This window comes from Felis catus, chromosome B3, assembly GCF_018350175.1.
Source record: "Felis catus isolate Fca126 chromosome B3, F.catus_Fca126_mat1.0, whole genome shotgun sequence".
NCBI classification, from domain to species: domain Eukaryota; kingdom Metazoa; phylum Chordata; class Mammalia; order Carnivora; family Felidae; genus Felis; species Felis catus.
Window position 1 is genome coordinate 10,055,426 of NC_058373.1, and position 19,274 is coordinate 10,074,699.

General features: G+C 44.4%; 1 long non-coding RNA gene across 1 annotated transcript in view; it reads right to left on the reverse strand.

Annotated features, from left to right (window-relative positions):
• Nucleotides 1-19,274, reverse strand: part of LOC111560780 — a 20,410-nt gene continuing 1,136 nt past the window's right edge. The window contains exon 2 of the long non-coding RNA XR_002742786.2: nt 1-632. This is a non-coding gene — a long non-coding RNA (uncharacterized LOC111560780). The remainder of the gene's footprint in view (nt 633-19,274) is intronic.

Genomic DNA, 19,274 nt, shown 5'->3' on the forward strand with positions numbered 1-19,274 from the left:
TTTATATCTTTAAAACACTTTATTTAGTCTTCTGTCTTAAATTATTAGAAAATAGAAACATTTAAAAAAAATATCAAGGTAATGAACATACATTGTAAGCTTGTTATGTATCAGGTGCCTTCTAATCTATATTATTTCATTTACTTCTGGGAAGAAAGTATGCTCACTTTATAGATGAGGAAGTTGAGGTTCAGAAATGTTACAAGAATAGGAGGTGGAAGCGTCAGGATTTGAACCCAAAGACCCTTGAATCTTAGCTAGGTGTCATGTCAAACTTTAAGAAGGAAGTCAGAGGACTTAAGGAGGTGAACCTTTAATGAGTAAGTTCTAAGGAACTTAGAACGGTGTCAGGAACATGGTAAGCCTTCTATCAATGTTCATTCCTGTTACGGGTATTATCAGAAGACCAACCGTAAGACCTCGTTTCGAAGAGAATCTCTGATACAGTTACTTCTCAACCACATCCAGCAGATCACTTCGTACCTAGAGATACGACGGTGACCATTATTCTGATGGTACCACTGGCACGTGACATTTACAGAGTGATTCAGGCTTTGTAAACCTTCCACTTTTCCATTCTTAGGGAGAAAGGGCTCTCATATGGGTTTCCAGAAAGCTTTCATAGTCCACACCTGGAAGGAAAGATACAGGGATTTTTTTTTTAATGTTTATTTATTTGTTTACTTGTGAGCGAGAGGGAGACAGAGCATGAGCAGGGGAGGGGAGAGAGAGAGGGAGACACAGAATCCGAAGCAGGCTCCAGGCTCTGAGCTGTCAGCACAGAGCCCGACGCGGGGCTCGAACTCACGGATCATGAGATCGTGACCTGAGCTGAAGACAGATGCTCAACCGACTGAACCCCCCAGGCTCCCCGACACAGGGATTGTTAGACATCAGACTGTTGGTGGTGGTTTCAACAAGGCAAACTCAGGCCATTCATGCCATGAACAGAAAACAGTGATGGGTCAGAGATAAGAGACGCAAGGGCCAAGGTGGTTGAGAAAGGCTTGCTTGGAACTCTGTCTCCCTGAAATGTTTCCAAGGTTGATGGAGAGGATCGGTGTGAACTTCATACCGAAGACAAATCTAATTCCGATAAGGCATAAGGAACGGCCGATATTTAAGGACTGTGGAATTGAATTGAAATTATCCCTCAGTTTTTGCCTTTAAAATTTGCTCTACTTGAGCTACTGCTAGCTTGCTGATCAATTTCTCAGGTGTTTAAAAAAAAAAAAAAGTTAGATTTTGGGCAGAGTGCCCCAGCTACTTCCTTCTCTGGGCCTTTGTTCCTGCTGGTTCTCTCAGCCTGAGCTCTGCCTGCCGCTTCTCAGGGCTTCCTTCAGCATCATTTCCCCAAAGAAGCCTTGCTAACTGCCTGCCCCGCCTCTCGCTGTCTCCACTCTGGGTGAAGTACCCCTTCTCTGAGCTGGTTGAGACCCCAAGCGTACTTCTCTACCTATATCATAGCTCGTATCACTTTGAATTGATTTCTCTTTCTGCACTGAAAGTATCTGGTAAGTGTCCGAATCTCCACGTGGGCAGGAGCACCTGGGCCTTCTGTCCTTCATCAACATGGTGACGGGTGTGTGCAGTAATCCCTCAGGAATGACAACGTGGCCTGAACCTCCTCCGAAATAGTGGGCCCCTCACTGTCAGCCGTGCAGATGGTAGCTGGGATCCCCTGCTTAAAAAACAAGCTACCTTCACTTATTTTGTGAGTACTCTCCCGTTGGCTAAATCTCATTTTGAGAGACAAAAAGATACCTTGAAAGGCGAATCTAAAAATCTAGGTATAGAGATGACAAAAGGACCACAGAAGACAAGGAGGAAAGCTTGGGTGATGCGCTTCATTTTCCCCAGAAGGTAGACTTCCCTGGGCCCGCCTGACGTCGTCTCCATTCGTTTGATGTCCCTTTAGGGCAACAGCCGGAAATGGAGATAGATTCTGGCTCCAGCGGCACTAGGCTCTTCTCGCGGATCCTCCTTCCAGTCGAAGCTGGGAGCCAAGCCTGGGGCAGGCTATGGTATGCAGGATTTGAATTTTTCCTGGCACATGCGCGAAACAGTGTGATCCAACTGGTAGCAGAAATTCCATGTTTGTGCAGGACAACATCTGCAGATTTTATCTTCAGTACAGCCCAGATACAGTCACACTTGGTATTTAAAGAATGACGTGAAACAACCGCAGAAAGAGATAAAATGGCAAGTACTCTCTGTCCAGAGTCTCTGTAGCCGTTTCAAATATGAATAGGCTTTGTAACTAGAAAAGGAAACGGGAAAGATTGGGGGTGGTGGGGAGGGGGAGGGGAACAGAGATATGAGGATTTTATCTATCAGAGCTGGCATATATACAGTAATCAGTCCTGTGTCGGCTTTGGAGTGGAGGGAACACGAACTATCTAGAGCTAGAAAGATGTGGGCTCCTGGTGCTGGCGTGTGCGGAATGATGTAGGTACGAAGTTATTCATGGCAACATTGCTAATATAGCAAGAGATTGGAAACAGCCCAATATCCAACAATGGAGGACTGGTTAAGTCACTGATGGTATGCCCATACAATGGAATGCTGTGCTCTGTAAAAGGGAAGGAATGAGGAAGCTCTTAATGTGGCAGCATGAAAAGATATACAAGATAGATTGCTCTGGGGAAAAAAGCAAGACACAGGGCAGTGGGCACAGAATGCCATGTTTTGTGTAAAAAAGGAGGAAAAATAAGAACATATATATATTTAAATGTATTTATTTGAAAGAGAGAGAGAGAGAGAGAGAGAGAATGAGCCCAGGAGGGGCAGAGAGAGAGGGAGAGAGAGAATCCCAAACAGGCTCGACAGAGTCAGCACAGAGTTCCACACGGAGCTCGAACCCACCAACCGTGAGATCACGACCTGAGCTAAAGTCAAGAGTCAGGCGCCCAACTGACTGAACCACCCAATCGCCCCAGAATATATATTCTTACTAAGTGTTATAGGCATAAAGAAATGATAAAAGTATAAAACAAGGAGAAGATGGCAGTTACCTGTGTATGTGGCAAAGAAGACAAAAGGGGAGGGGAGCTGGATATTTGGGGGTCGGGGGTCCGGGAGACTTTTTTATTGTCCTTGGGATTATTTTGAGACATGAGGTTATATTATCTATTTATAAATCAAATAAAACAAACAAAAAGTCAAACAAACAAGCATCATGGCTCAGCTGCCCCTGGGAATTGACCTACCAACTCCCAGTCTCAATTTTGTCATCAGAATAATGGGGATATTTATATTGCCTGGCCAGCCTGGTGGGTCACTGAGCAACAGAAAGTACTAAGTGCACAGCCTGGAGGGGTGCTCACAAACGTTGGCTGATTTTCCTTCCCTGTGAAAGTGCCAGTGTCTCTCTGACCTGGGCGGGATTGTGATCCCCTGGCTCAAAATTTCTCAAGAAACATCTTGGGAGCAGCTTTCCTGCTGTTTGCCTTCTCATGACCTTATCTGAGTCCTGAGCCCACAGTAAAAAATGGCCAGGGCCCTTATGAGTTCAGTAGCTTCTGAACACTCTTCTTTGAAGTGGGGCAGCCTCTAGAAACCTCTGCTTTGTTTTCCTCTTGGTTGATTTCTTCCAAATGGGCTCCTCTGTTGGGTCAACTCCTGCCCAGTCTCCTGGAGAGCGGTCGCAGGCCTCAGAGCTGCCTGAGGGCGCTCTGAGCATTTGGGAGGATTCAGGTTCACCCTCTGACCACTTTGCTCAATTGCTTTCTCTCCAAATCACTCCTCCGGGCTTCAGTATCCTGGTGAAGTGAGGGGACAGACACATGGAACCAAAACCTTGTGTCCTAGAGAGGCCAGGGAAGACACCGCGGAGTCAGATTGGGGGCGCTAAAGGGGCAGCCAGCACCCCCCCCCTCCTTTGTGATTTAAGGGCCACGGGGTGCTCTGGCCTCGAGGCTAGTGTTTGATCTGGCGCCGGCCAGAGCAGAGAGCCGCACGGAGAGCGCAGATGTCACGAAAGAACACTCAGTGTTCACTGGGGGTTGGACAAAGCCTGCGGTAAACCTGAGCAGACCCTGCGCGTCCTCCTCGGTACGGGGAGCAAGCGCGGCCTCTAGCGGCCGCTCCTAGATCTGCTCTTTGGGGCCTTCATGCTGGTGGGACTGTCCTCTTCCCGCTAGGCCACAGCCCCGGAGGAGCCGTGGGAAAGAGGCGCAGGACCGCCGGACGTTCGTTGTCCCCTGGAAACCTTGGCCAGGCAGAGTCGTGGCCCGTCCTGCAGGGCAGCGAGCGAGTCAGGCCGGGCCTGCCCGCATGCGGCTTGAGTCACATTCCCCCTGGAGCCCTGTTTCTCATGCGCGAGTGCATCCAGAACCCCTCCCCTTCTTCCTTCCTGTGCTCCTGTCCACCTGCTCTCCTCCTCCAGCTCTGTCCCTTTCCCACCTCCGTTATCAGGTTATCTGGGGTCCCACTGAACTTAATCTTCAGGTAGTGATTTGCGGCGCTGGTTGCCGCACGGAATCTGGGGTGCAGGTGGTGGTGGGGCTCCTAGGTCTTGAATGAATGAAGCCAAGCCAGTTGGGTTAGTTGAGAGCAGACGTGAAGGAGAACCTGAATCATTCACCTGAACCTACTTATTTTCTAGTTATTGGAAGGCACACAACATCCACTCTTTTTCTTGTTATAAAAATGTTGGTATTATGGAATGTTGTGTTGGAAATACTGATGAGACCCTCTGCTTTCATGGAAGATCAATATAAATTCTATTTTTGTTTCCTTTTGAAAAAAATAAAAACACAAAACAAATCCAAGCACTTGAACCCTTGCGTACATGAAACTGTTTTCAGCACTAGGCACTACATTTCCTCTAACCCAAGGTTGCTCCCGTTAGGGCAATTAAAAGGGCATAACATGACACTGACTTTTTGCACACATGCCTTCAAATTTCTGTTTTCTGTATTACAAGCTACTGTCCACCCAGGGTCATAAATCCCCGGAGGGGAGAGTCATATGTCACATCACGTGATGAGCTTTGCATCTGTTTTGCAGCTGTTCATTTTGTACTTTGATTTTGTCTTTTGGAAACCCTAGAGCACGGCTTCTCAAGCACAAATGTGCATATGAGTCACTTGGGGATCTTGTTAAGATGCAGGTTCTGAGTCAGGAGGTCTGGGGAGGGCTGAGATTCCCCGGTTCTAAGGAGACGCCAGTCCTGTTGATCTGGACACCACCCCTGAGTAGTGAGGAGGAGATGTCCTTGGTGATTCCGGTCTGTTCTTTTTCTCATCCTTTCTCTGCCCTTGTTTGTTTGTTTTTTTTTTTTTTAATATCCTGTACTGTAGTCCTGACTGGAGAGAAACCGTGACAGCAAAGTCAAAAGCTATGTTGATACATGATTCGTGGGTAGCATCTTATGCTTCTTCAGGTCATCTGGAAGAACACAAAAGGCTCCTGTAGGCAGCTGTAACTGAAACCAGAGTGACCACAGCAATCTGTGTGTGAGCCACTGGGAACACACCCTAAACCAGTGGTTTGAATTCCCTCGCCCTTATGTTCCTGACATAAGAGAAGCAGCAGGTGGTTGCCCAAGACTCCGGTCTTCTGTCTCTTCTTTATAGATGCTGTGATCTAGGCAGGGTTCCTCAGCCGCGGTGCTGGTGATATTTGGGGCTGGATCGTTGTTTGCCGCAGGGAAGGCGGTGTGCCCCGTGCATTGGAGGGTGTTCAACAGCATCCCTGGACTCCACCCATTTGACTCCAGTAGCCCCATCCCACCTCCACTCAGTAGGTTAAGCATCCGACTTCAGCTCAGGTCACGATCTCATGGTTAGTGGTTTCAAACCCCACATTGGGCTCCTCGCTGGCAGTGTGAAGCCTGCTTGGGATTCTCTCTGTCTCTGTGTCTTTCTCTCTTTCTCTCTCCCTCTCTACGCCCCTCCCCAACTCACACACACACACTCTCTCTCAAAGTAAATATATAAACTTAAAAAAACACCCTAAAACTATAAATTGCTGTCTTTCTTTGCATCCCCCTATTCAGTTTGTTCTCAAAGAGGCAGTAACTGTGGTCTAATGGACAGCATTTTGGCCTTGGGGGCTGAGGATTCGAGTTGGAATCCCAGCGATGCAACTTACTAACTATGACCTCGAATGAATGGGTCATTTAATATCCACAAATCTCTGTCTCTTCAGCTTGGAATATGGGTTATTTATTCCTAGCTCATAGGTTGCTGTGAAGTTTAAAGGAGATTAACGAGGGTATGGAGAATATAGTACCTGCCATTTGAGAGTGCTCAATAAGGTATGCGTGTTTATATGTCATTTATTTATTTATGCATCCAGTAAATAGGGGACACAGATTTTGGGTCAGGGAATACGACCCTACACTAAGTGCTTGGAACATTTCAGAAGAATGAAAATGATCCAGAAGAGGACAGGAAGAGCCAGGAGGATTGGGTCAGTCATCTCCTCAACATGAACATCTATCTGGAAGCCTCTATCTATCAGGAAGCCCTGAGAGATTGGTTGCAAGAAGGAAGAAATGTCTGTATTAGGAGGATGGGCTTCCCTGATGAGTTCTCAAAGTGTTGTCCCAACACCAGCAGCAGCAGCAGCAGCACCAGGGAGCTTGTCAGAAGTGAAACCACAGGGTCAGACCCTAATTTTCATTTGATTCATGGGCAAGAATCTCAGGCCCTCACTCAGAGCTGTTTTCTGGTCTTTTTTTTTTTTTTAATGTTTATTTTTGAGAGAGAGAAACAGAGCACAAGCAGAGGAGGGAGAGAGAGAGAGGGGACACAGAATCCGAAGCAGGCTCCAGGCTCTGAGATATCAGCACAGAGCCCGATGCAGGGCCTTGAACTCACAGACCGTGAGATCATGACCTGAGCTGAAGTCGGACGCTTAACCGACTGAGTCACCCAGGCGTCCCTTTCTTTTTGCTTTTTTTTTCCTTAAGAAATGATGTGTAATTGACCTATGACATTATATTAATTTCAGGTGTATAACACAATGATTCAAAACTTGTATATGTTGTGAAATGATCACTATGGTAAGTCTAGTTAACACCTATCACCATATGTAGTTACAGCAGTTTTTTTCTTGTGATGGGAGCTTTGAAGATTTACTCTCTTAGCAACTTTCAAATATGCAATACAGTATTACTAACTATAGTTGCCATTCGGCACATTACATCCCTGTGACTTATTTTACAACTGGGAATTTGTACCTTTTGACTTCCTTCACCCATTTTGCCCACTCTCTGCCCTCCACTTCTGCCAACCACCAATCTTTTGTCTGCATGGATGAGCTTGGTTACTGTTTTTAATTTTTTAATTTTTATTTTTTAAATGTTTATTTTTGAGAGAGAGAGAGAGAGAGAGAGAGAGAGAGAGAACACTAGTGAGGGAGGGGCAGAGAGAGAGAGAGAGAGACAGAGACAGAGAGACAGACAGAGGATCCAAAGCAGGCTCTGAGCTCTTAGCCCAGTGCAGGGCTCAAACACACGAACTGTGAGATCATGCCCTCAGTCAAAGTCAGATGCTTAACCAACTGAGCCAGCCAGGCCCCCCTGTGTTTTGTACTCTTAGATTCCACATGCAAGTGAGATTATATGGTGTTTGTCTTATTTCACTTAGCATAATGCCCTCAAGTTTCATTCATGTTGTCACAAATGACAAGAGTTCATTCTTGTTTATGGCTTAATAATATTCTGCTGTATATTTTTATATATAAAATGTTCTTTATCCATTCATCTATTGATGGACGCTTAGGTTGTTTCCATATTTTGGCTATTGTAAATAATGCTGCAATGAACATGGGGGTGCATATATCTTTTTGAGTTAGTGTTCTCAGTTTCTTTGATAAATACTCAGAAGTGGATTGTCTGGATCATATGATAATTCTATTTTTAATTGTTTGAGGAAACCCCATACAATTTTCGGTGATGGCTTCACCAATTTACATTCCTGCCATCAGTGCACAGGGTTCTGTTTTCTCTAAACTCTCACCAACACTTGTTATTTCTTGTCTTTTTGATAATGGCCACACTAACAGGTGTGAGGTAGTACCTCAATGTGGTTTTGATTTGCATTTTCCTGATGATTAGTGATGTTGAGTATCTTTTTCATCTGTCTGTTGGCCATCTGTATGTCTTCTTTGGATACATGTTCAGATTCTCTGCCCCATCAGAATGTTTGTTTGTCTTTTGCTATTGGGTTATATGTGTTCTATGTATATTTTGAATATTAGCCCCTTATCAGATATTTGTTTTGCAGATATTTTCCCCCATTCAGCAGGTTGCCTTTTCATTTTGTTGATGGTTTCCTTTGCTGAGCAGAAGTTTTTTAGTTGGATGGAGTCCCACTTGTTTATTTCTGCTTTTATTGCTTTTGCTTTTGGTGTTGTATACAAGAAGTCATCACCAAGACCTATGTCAAGAAGCTTACTGCTTATGTTTTCTTCCAGGAGTTTTATGGTTTCAGGTCTTACATTTGAGTCTTTAATATATTTTGAGTTACTTTTTGCACATGGTCCAGTTTCATTCTTTTGCATGTGGCTGCCCGGTTTTCTCAATGCCATTTATTGAAGAGGCTGTCCTTTCCCCATTGGATACTCTTGGCTTCTCTGTCATAAATGAATTGGCCATATATGAGTGGAGTCAGAGTTTTTTCTTAGGTTTGCTTTCTACAAAGTATGAATTTTCTAATCCATAGCAGAGAAGAAGCGGCAAATTAGTAGATGGTAGACCTATTAGAAGTAGGGAAAATGAAGGCAAAAATAAGACGACAATTGATAAAGAATGAAAAACTCCCAAATGTTAAGACTGGACTTGGGTCCTTCAACATAGGGCAAACAGCCACATATCCTTCAATAAATCCTGTGGTCATTACTTAATATCCTAAAAGTAGATATTTGTCAAATGGCCTAGAATTGAGAAAAACTTATTTTTTAAAGTTTATTTATTTTTGAGAGAGAGAGAGTGAGTCTGAGCAGGGGAGGGACAGAGAGAGGGAGAGAGAGCATCCCAAGTGGGGATGTGGGGCTTGAACCTATGAACTGTCAGATCAGCTGACATTAGAAGTCGGAAGCTTAACGGATTGAGCCACCCAGGCACCCCGAACTGAGAAAAGTTTAAACCATGTTCTCTGTTCTATGGTTTAAAAATCCATAGGATGATGTAAGTTTCAGAAAGATTTTTAGAAATAATATACTTCAAATAAATAAAATTTGAGTACTTTCAGGAGTTAGCTTTATTTGGGAATGTCACTCGATGGTACGCTTCCTTCCCAAGAAAGTAATCATGAGGCACTGCTGTAACTTGTTAGAGGTCAAGAGCCATGCCCCATACTTTTTCTATAGCTACCTGAGCACACTGTAAGAACTCAAACACATGTTGGCTGATTAGGCTTCTTTGTCGGCATTGAGATAAAAACTACAGAAACTCAATTGTTTTTGTAGCCATCATGCTGTTCCCACTCTGTCCTATTGTTGCTTCTTTCTTTAAAGTCCAACATTCTCTGTATCGATTGCTTTTTTTCCTTTGGAGATAGTGAAATTTATGCAAGGAGAGCAACCTTGCTGGGAACATTAGTTTCCTTTCCATGTTGTCTTTCCATGGCAGTGAACTCACCGGCTAACTCCCTTTGGGTACTAATCATAGTCATCGATCTTTACGAGCTGAGTGGTTTTCATCCTTTATTACCAGCTAGAAGACCATTGTTTCAGGGATTGGCCATTTGCTGAGATGACTTATTAGGAAGGCCTTAACAAATTCTCAAAGTGTGGTCCTTGGACCACCAGCTGCAGCATCTTCTGGGACCTTGTCAGAAATGCAAATTTTCTGGCCCCTCTCAGACTTACTGAATTAGAAACACAGTGGGTGGGACCCAGAACAAGCCCTCCAGGTGATTCTGATGCATGGTCAAGTTTGAGATTCAGTGCTCGAGATAAGAGTCCCAGTCTTGCTCCACCTCTCCGCTTTTGCACCCCCATGGGGACAAGCTGTTCTCAATTCAGAATATTTGGACTATAAATTTAGAGAGGTATGCAAGTTTCGTAAAAAGATCTGGCTGAGATAAACCTGGCTTAAAAAAAATTTTTTTTTAATGTTTATTTATTTTTGAGACAGAGCATGAGCAGGGGATGGGCAGAGAGAGGGAGACACAGAATCTGAAGCAGGTTCCAGGCACCGAAATGTCAGCACAGAGCCTGGCACGGGGCTCAAACTCACAAACCATGAGATCATGACCTGAACTGAAGTCTGACGCTTAACCAACTGAGCCATCCAGGCGCCCCGAGATAAATCTGGTTTTAAATTTTAGCTCTGCCACTTACTAGCTACAAGTCTTTGAGCACATTCTTTTTTTTTTTTTTTAATTTTTTTTTAATGTTTGTTATTGAGAGAGAGTGAGAGACACAGAGCATGAGCAGGGGAGGCGCAGAGAGAGAGGGAGACACAGAATCCGAAGCAGGCTCCAGGCTCCGTGCTGTCAGCACAGAACCTGACACGGGGCTCGAACTCACAAACTGCGAGATCATGACCTGAGCCGAAGTCGGACGCTCAACCGATTGAGCCACGCAGGCGCCCCTTTGAGCACATTCTTAACACACTAAATGTTATTAGCCATTTTGAGACTTGGTTTATATAATGCTTTCCTCAAAGGGCTGTCCCAAAGACAGAAAGAGCTAATGTGTATTATAGCACTTTGTACAAAGCTTCACACACAAAAAAGGTTAAATGTTAGGACTCTTGTCCTTCCTTATTTTGTTTAGGCATCAGACATTTCCAGTTGGAGAATGTTTTCCTATAAAAACAACATATGGTACTCAGAATCAAATGTACCTGAAATACTAAGATTAGCATTATACTTTAGACATGTTATGGGTTAAAAACAAGCCCAACAGGCTTTTGTGTATTGACCTGGGAACTTAATGATCCAGTTATTTCTTCATTTACTCGTGCCTTTAAAAAGCACAATACCATTTCCCTATAGGGAATTATATTCCAACTTCCAAAACGTAATTTACACATGACTTTTGGGACATGCTCTGTTCATTAGAGTTTCTAGGCATATAGGGTATCTTTAATGTAATCCAGATAGTCAAACTCAAGGAGCCAGGGATTGGGAAGCTCCATAAAATGAGTGTCTTTCCTCAATGCTAATAATATGCTTTGTAATTAAGAAAGCTCAAAGGACAGCATAGTTGTGACTTGTTTTTGGTGGTGACTATGCTAAGTTGAAATGATGAAGTCAGACACTAAGGCAAAGTGGAGCTGACTTGAGGCACAGAGGAAAGTGGAAACGCCCATTTTGGGCACCTGTTGGCCATGAAGTAAAACTCATTGTCTGCAGGATAAATTTCTCGCTGTGCATCTCGTTAACTCAGTTACCACATCATCAGGTGCCTTCAACGCTAGAGTTCAAGGGCAAGAGCTCCAGGTGCCTGAAATGAACCACTTATATTTTCTGCCTAACGGGAAAGGCACACATGGCGAGGTGACATCTCAACTTTTGTTGGAGGTCAACGATAAATTTTCCCTTCCTTAATCTTGGTCTGTCAAAATGTAAGTGGATGTGTCTCACGGGGACTGCTAATTTATTTGAAGCAGTGTGGTATGGTGAACAGCAGTGCATATGGGGCAGAATATCTGGGTTATAACCCTGGTCTTCCTTGTTGCAAGCAAGGTGATCTTTGATAAGTCATGCAACCCTTCTGAGCCTGAGTTTTCACTCATGTAAAAGGGTGGTGGTAATAATAATAACAATGGTAATAATACCCAACCTTCCTAATTCACAGGGCTATTGTTACAAGGAACAAATGAAATGACATATATGAATATCCTAACCCTGCCTTTAGGAGCATGGAATATTTAGCCAGAAAAATCCCTAGAAAGGTATCAGATGGAGCTTTTTTAACTACAGGGGGACGTTTTGATGGCAGAAAGCAAAGGAAGCAACTACAGATGGAATGGCCTTGAGTAACACGAAAGATTTTTCAAGACAGCATTCGACTTGGGAGTTCCTCTTTTCCTTTTTTTTTTTTTTAATTTTTTTAGTTTTTTTTAATGTTTATTTATTTTGAGAGAGAGAGTTGGGGGGGGAGGGGCAGAGAGAGGGAGACACAGAATCCCAAGCAGGCTCCAGGCTCTGAGCTGTCAGCACAGAGCCCGATGTGGGGCTCCAACTCATGAACCGTGAGATCACAATCTGAGCCAAAGTCGGACGCTTAACTGACTGAGCCACCCAGGCACCCCATCTTTTCCTACTTACAGCCAAGGAATCTCTACCCCTTCCGCCCCAGCTGGAGAAGGTGTTCCCAAAGGTTTCTGATAGGTGACTGCAGGGGTGGCCTGCAGCTGGTGTTTGTAGAATGTCTTCATTTAAACATACCAACCACATTTCAGCACTTGTGTGAATGTTTAGCATCAGTGGGAACACATGAGCTACAGCGACAGAAATGCAGTTGAAGAATCTGAACTCAAAAAACTATAAAGAGTAAAGCCATGTTGCCCTGTCATTTATTTACTTCTTTTTAAAAGTTTATTTTTTAATTTATTTTCAGAGAGAGAGAGAGAGTAAGTGGGGAAGGGGCAAAGACAGAGAGGGAGAGAGAGAATTCCAAGCAGGCGCCACAGGGCCCGGTGTGGGGCTTGAACTCACGAATTCATGAACTGTGAGATCATGACCTGAACCGAAATCAAGAGTTGAATGCTTAAGAGACTCAGCCACCCAGGCATCCTGCCCTGTCATTTATGATTGTCTTTTGCCCATCCTGGCAGAGAGAAGGAGGTTTAGTATCTGAAGGGGTAGAACAGAGAACCTCTGGATGGGGTACTTCAGACATACTTGTGGGAGTGGGCACCATACTATAAGAACACAGAGAGATTAAGTGACCATATGTACTCTAAATTCAGAACAAATGGACCTCTAGCCCTGCTTTTCCAGTTGGCTGCCAGACCAGGGCTTTTACCTCTGGGCAGGACATTGGAAGGCTATTCTTGGAGAAATAGATCAAAGAATGAAGAGCTATTTATACTGACATCAGAGTTTCACCTTAAAAGGCACCACCCATCCAAACCTACAGTGAAGTTCAAAGTCACCCAAACTCATCATATGCCCAGAGCTTCCAACCAGCTTTTCTTCTCTACTGGTTATTATGTGTGGAAGACCAAAAAGTCCTAGGTATCTGAGGAAAGTCCCTATCATGATAGGTTGAGATGAAAAAGGCAAACAGACAGCAGCAATGCAAAGCATACAGAGACAAGACAGGGAGAATAACACATAATAAAAAAGAAGCTCTTAAATTCTCAGAAGGAGGGCGCCTGGGTGGCTCAGCCAGTTAAGAGTCTGACTCTTGGTTTTGGCTCAGGTCATGATCTCACAGTTCGTGGTTTCAAGCCCTGCATTGGGTTCTGTGCTGACACGGTTTAGCCTGCTTGGGATTCTCTCTCTCTCTCTCTCTCTCTCTCTCTCTCTCTCTCACTCACACACACACACACACACACACACACACACACACACACACACACTCTCCTTCTCTCTCTGCCCCTCCTCCAGCTCTCTGTCTCTTTCTCTCTCTCTTAAAAATAAATAAATAAACTTAAAAAAAAATTCCCAGAAGGAAAGGAGAACATACCGTGTCCATGGGGGGAGAAAAAAAAACAACAACCCAGGAGGCTATAAAAAAGAAACACTCAGGACAAAATGTGCTTCTAGAAATACAAACTCAATAGATGAAAATTACCCAGAAAGTAGAGTAAGAAATATAGAAATGAAAGCTAGAATAACAATGTGAGAAAATTAGATCAGTACAGGAGATCCAATATCTAAATAACTTGAGTTCCCAGAATGAGAGAACAGAGAAAAAAAGGGGATGAAATCATCAAAGAAAAACTTGAAAAAAATGTCCCTGAGTTAAAAAACAGAAGTTTCCAGATTCAAAAGGTTTATTGAATGTACAGCGAAATGGATAAAAATAGACTTACAACAAGGCATAGCTTGTGAAATTTTGGAATGCTGTTAACAAACAACTTTCTGCAAGCTTCCAATGAGAAAAAGAAAGGATAAATAAAAAGGATTAGGAAGAAAAATGGGTTTGGACATGCTTTTAAAATTCTTAACAAAAACTCCATCTTAGAATTCTCTACCCAAACTATCACTTAAGTTTGAGAGTTGAAAAAATACATTTTTGGGCACACACAGTCTCAAAACCTTTATGTCTCATGCACTATTTCTCAAGAATCTCATCTCGAGTATGACGTAGTCCACCGAAAACGAGAGAACAAATCAAGAGAGACACAGCGCACAGGAATTAGGACATCCAGTGAGAAAAGAGGAGGCCTCCCATCTTCTGAAGATCCCAGAAGGAGAGCTGTGCTTACACTGTGGCCAGCTGGCCCAGATTGGAGGAGTGAACTTGACAGACAGGTTGAGTGCTGCCATTAGCAAGATCCCCAACTGCCAGGGTGCCTGGGTGGCTCAGTCGGTTGAGGTCTGACCTTGGCTCTGGCCATGATCTCATAGTTCGTGTGAGTGCAAGCCCTGCATTGGGCTCGCTGCTTTCAGTGCAGAGCCCCCTTTGGATCCTCTGTCCCCCTCTGTCTCTGCCCCTCCCCTGCTTCAGCCCTCTCTCTCAAAAATAAATAAAACATTAAAAAAAAATCCCCAACTCCCACGGACTTTTCTTTCCATTCGAGAACAGTGTGTTTGATAATCATACTGGCTTGTCTTGACCACATACTGACTCCTGAGAGCCAGCAATAAAGTCATAGGTTTGTGTGTTTGTTTATTTATTTAATTTTTTTTTTAACGGTTATTTGTTTTTGAGAGACACAGAGAGAGACAGAGCATGAGCCAGAGAGAGGTCGAGAGGGAGACACAAAATCCAAAGCGGTCTCCAGGCTTTGGGCTGTCAGCACAGAGCCCGATCCAGGGCTTGAACTCACAAACTGTGAGATCATGGCCTGAGCCAAAGTCGGATGAGCCACCCAGGCACCCCATAAGTCATAAGTTTAGAATCAGAAAATACTCAGTGGTCCACTAATAATGCTGCATGTCCTATAGCTGGCTCATACTTTGGTCCTGCCCGGTTGCCCCAACTGTGGCAAGCTCTCTGTTTCCGAGGACTCACTGACAAGCTGTGGCCCTACACGTGGCCCTTCCAGAAGGGGTGGAAGGTGAAGCCAGACTCAGACTCAAGGGACTCTGCTCACTTTTGCTTTTTCCAGGAGCCTTCGGCTAAAACAGGCATTCATTATTGCCTATTTCTTCCATGGGTAGGGTGGGCTGACTACTGAGTTTTTCAAAATGAAATAATGCATTGTTTAGGGACACATATACTCATGGTACAATTCTTATTTTTTTAATATAAAAGATGGCTTGACATTAAAATGAGGATTGTGGTTAATTCTCTGGGGAGTAAGTGGGGCAGGACAGAGTTAGAGAGGGGCACACAGTGGACCTTAAAATTAACACTTGTAATAGGGACACCTAGCTAGCACAGTTGTTAGAGCACATGACGTTTGATCTCGAGGTCATGGGTTCAAGCCCCACCTTGGGTGTAGAGATTTCTTAATAAATAAAAATCAAAATAAAAAAATCACTTGTAATGTATTTTTAAGCCTAGGTTGTGGGACATTGCTGCTTAACTATTTTTAAAGTGTACATATATGTTTATACAGTCTTCTCTCTGTATTATATATGTTGTGAAAAAATTGTTGAAATAAAAATGAACTGAAAGTCCTGTTTCTTGAGTGGATGCTTGAGTGATCCTGGGACCCAGTGAGGCAGATCTAAGGCAGAGTTATTTTGACTTTGATAGAGAGGAGGAAACTCCCAATTACTTAGGTATTAAATTCTCCTAGGAAGCTTTTTTTTTTTTTTTTTTTTTTTTTTTTTTCCTGACTTGCAGAGGCCTGTTCTTTAGGGATTGAGTCACTGGAAACATTAGGAAAGATGTGGTTACTTCTTTACCAACTGCTGGGCCCTGCTTGTTCTCTGCCTTAATTCAGATATTACTGGAGGGGGGGGGGGGAAGCCCCTAATTATAGTCAGTTACTGACTCATAACTATACTTTGCTCGTGGTTATTTCCTCTGAGAAGAATATATGTGGTGTTTCTGCCTGACGTGTGTGTGTGTGTGTGTGTGTGTGTGTGTGTATCATTGCTCCGGAATGTCTTTACATGACCTTCAGCACAGGGTGGGCCTTGCTGGGAAGGCTTCGCCAGCTTCAGCGGAGGGCTGGGCAGCTCTAGCCGACACGCCCATGCGATGGGTGTGGCTTGTAAGTGTCCAGTCTCAGGGCTATCATTTCACATTACCTGCTGTGTGGTCAGTAGTAACGGAACAGAATATGGAAGCTGACCTGTTCCTCTGGACTAGTCAGGACTCTAGGTTGCAAGGGGCAGAAAACCAACCCACAGATTAAACCACGAAGAGATTTATAGGCTCACTTAACTTTGCAGCGTAGAAGGAGATTCTGGCCCAACTGGACCCAAGTTCCAACAAAATCGTTAGCATGTTTCTATCTGCTTTCTCCAGTCCTGGCTTCTTTTTCAGGCTCTTATTGGCTTGCCTAGGGCCATGTGACCATCCCTGATGCAATCACATGGACTGGAGTGGTAGACTGGTCTCATTGACAGCATATATACATACCCATCCCTGTCGGGGCTCCTGGGTGGCTCAGTCGGTTGAGCGTCCGACTTCAGGTCAGGTCATGATCTCACACTCTGGGTTTGAGCCCTGCATGGGGCTCTGTACTGAAAGCTCAGAGCCTGGAGCCTGCTTCAGATTCTGTGTCTCCTTCTCTCTCTGCCCCTCCCCCGCTCATGCTCTGTCTCCTCTGTCTCCAAATAAACATAAAAAAAAAAAAAAATTATATACCCACCCCTGTCCTGGGGAGGGGCTTGGAACCACCATCTGACGTGGACTGAGAGAAGAAAAGGTAGTTTTCACTACAGCAGCTATGCACACATAGAAACTACCCCTGGAGTCAATTTTCAATAACTAATGTTTGAATTTATATGATGTCATGATAAATTTTAGGTCTGATTTATGAACTACCATTATCTTCTGACCTGGACATAGTTTATAAGTCTTCACACTTAAAAAAAACCATGCTTAAAAACCTTGAGGGGCACCTGGGTGGCTCAGTCGGTTGAGTGTCTGACTTTGGCTCAGGTCCTGATCTCACGGTGGGTGAGTTCGAGCCCCACCATGGGCTCTCTGCTGTCCATCCCCCTTCTCTACCCTTCCTCTGCTGGCGCTCGCTCTCTCTCAAAAATAAGTAACTGTTGAAAAATTAAAAAAAATTAAAATCTTTAAAAAAAAACTTAAAAAACGTCGAGGTTTCCAATTCAGATGAGTAAAGAAAGTCATTTTTACTACAGCAGTTTGACAGGAATAGAGCCCTTATGTCTGTATACTGAATGGGGGAAGAGTTAACAGGAGAAGTCAATCTGCTGCCTCTGATGGGTCTCAGACTTGGGGCCTTCAATTCGATTTGATTAAGCAGTTCATGGTTTCGGCCTAGTTCAAAGACTTGTGCGTGCAGTGTTCTCACTGAAGGGATTTCTTTCACAGTACCTGGGGAAAAAAGGGCTTTTAGATCTAAGAAGTTTGTTCCAAAACTCCTCCTTTATTATTTATTATTTCCCACTTGGTATTGTGCCTTCTCTGTGGGGACCTACATTACTCTCTTTCATTGCACAGTGGGTAAGATGGACTTTGGGGATACACTGCTTGCTTGCAAATGCCTCACTAACTCTGTGACGTCGACTCCGTTAGTCACTTCGCCTCTCTGCGTCTTCCATTCCCTCATCTGGGAAAACCTCCTACATAGGATTGCCTGCAGAAACTCCTTAGGACCTTGCTGGGCACATAGTGAGCACTTTATGAGTGATTTCTACCACTCTTATTATTTCAGGGGCTCTCAGAGCACACAGCCAAGGGGCCTGTTTGACTTCTGGTTGAGATGGGAGCGTGGAGGGCAGAGGGCAGGCGCCCGAAGCTGGGAAGCCCTATTAAAAGTAGAACAGAAATAGACAGGAGGAAACCAAGCGCTTTCTCTTCAGATTGCTATCAAACCACGCTTCGTTGCAGACTCTGGACTTGGGTATGGCCAGAGATCAAAGGCCCTCTTATGTGCGGTGACATTTCTGAGCACAGGGCTGAGTTGTAAAACTCTTGAATGGAAGATTTTGGCACTTGGAACAGCTTGGGATAGAAAGGCAGAATTTTTATAGAGGCGATTCATAGAACTGCTTATACTCATGGAGAATCCAGACTGTTATGACTCACTTGTCTCTTTATTGCTTTGGACCAAGAACTGTTGTTTCCTTTTAAGTCCCTCTGTAGGAGCTGAGCTACAGCCTAAGGCCCGACATAACTCTTTCGGGAAGACAGTGTGGCTTCAGTGAGCGTGAACAGGAATACCCCCTTGTTGGGCTGTGGGTCAAGCGTACTGGACAAGCCGAAAAAGGATTTTATTTTTACCAGGAGATAGAGTTTCTTTTGGAAACTGGCAGCATCCTTAATGCTTCTTTAACTTCAGATAAGCTTCCCTTTTGTCTGTCTGCCCTTTTCATCGTATGAAAGCGTAGGCTAAATTTGATTGTGTGACAAGCAGGGGGACAGTGGAACAACTTTGGGAAGTAGAAATCAGTGTGCCTGGGTGGCCTGCTATGCAATTAGGGATAGCAGAAGGGGTCATTTGGAGTCCGGCTTGCCCGAGGTTCTGTTGGGTCTCCTGGGAAGCACTGGGAAGTGGATTTTTGGGCTGACGGTAAGGCCTCGTGTGGTAGGCAGACTTCTAAGATAGCTCCCGGTGTTCCCCACCTCCTGGCACTTTACTCCTTCGTGTAACCTCCTCCTCATGTGTTCTTGCTGGACCTAGTGACCTGCTTCCCATGAACAGAATAGGACAAAGGTAGTGGGATGTCACTTGCATTATTAGGTTACAAAGGACTGTGATTTCTACCTTGCAAGGACACTCTTTCTTGTTGCCCCTTTCTCATACTCTTCCTTGTCTTCTTTCATGCTTTGAGGAAGCCTGATGCCATGTTGGAAAGGCGCATGCGGCAGGGAACTGAAGGTGGCTTTTGGTCTATATCCTGCAAAGAACTGATACCCTCAGTCCAATACCTGTGAGGAACTGAGTCCTGGCACACTAGGGGAGTTTGGAAGTATGTCCTGCCCCAGTTGAACCCTGAGTTGACTGCAGTCCAGCTGTCACCTTGACTTCTGTCTTGTGAGAGGCCCTGAACCAGAGGACCCAGTCAGGCATTGCCTGGCTTCCTGGCCCTCTGAAACTG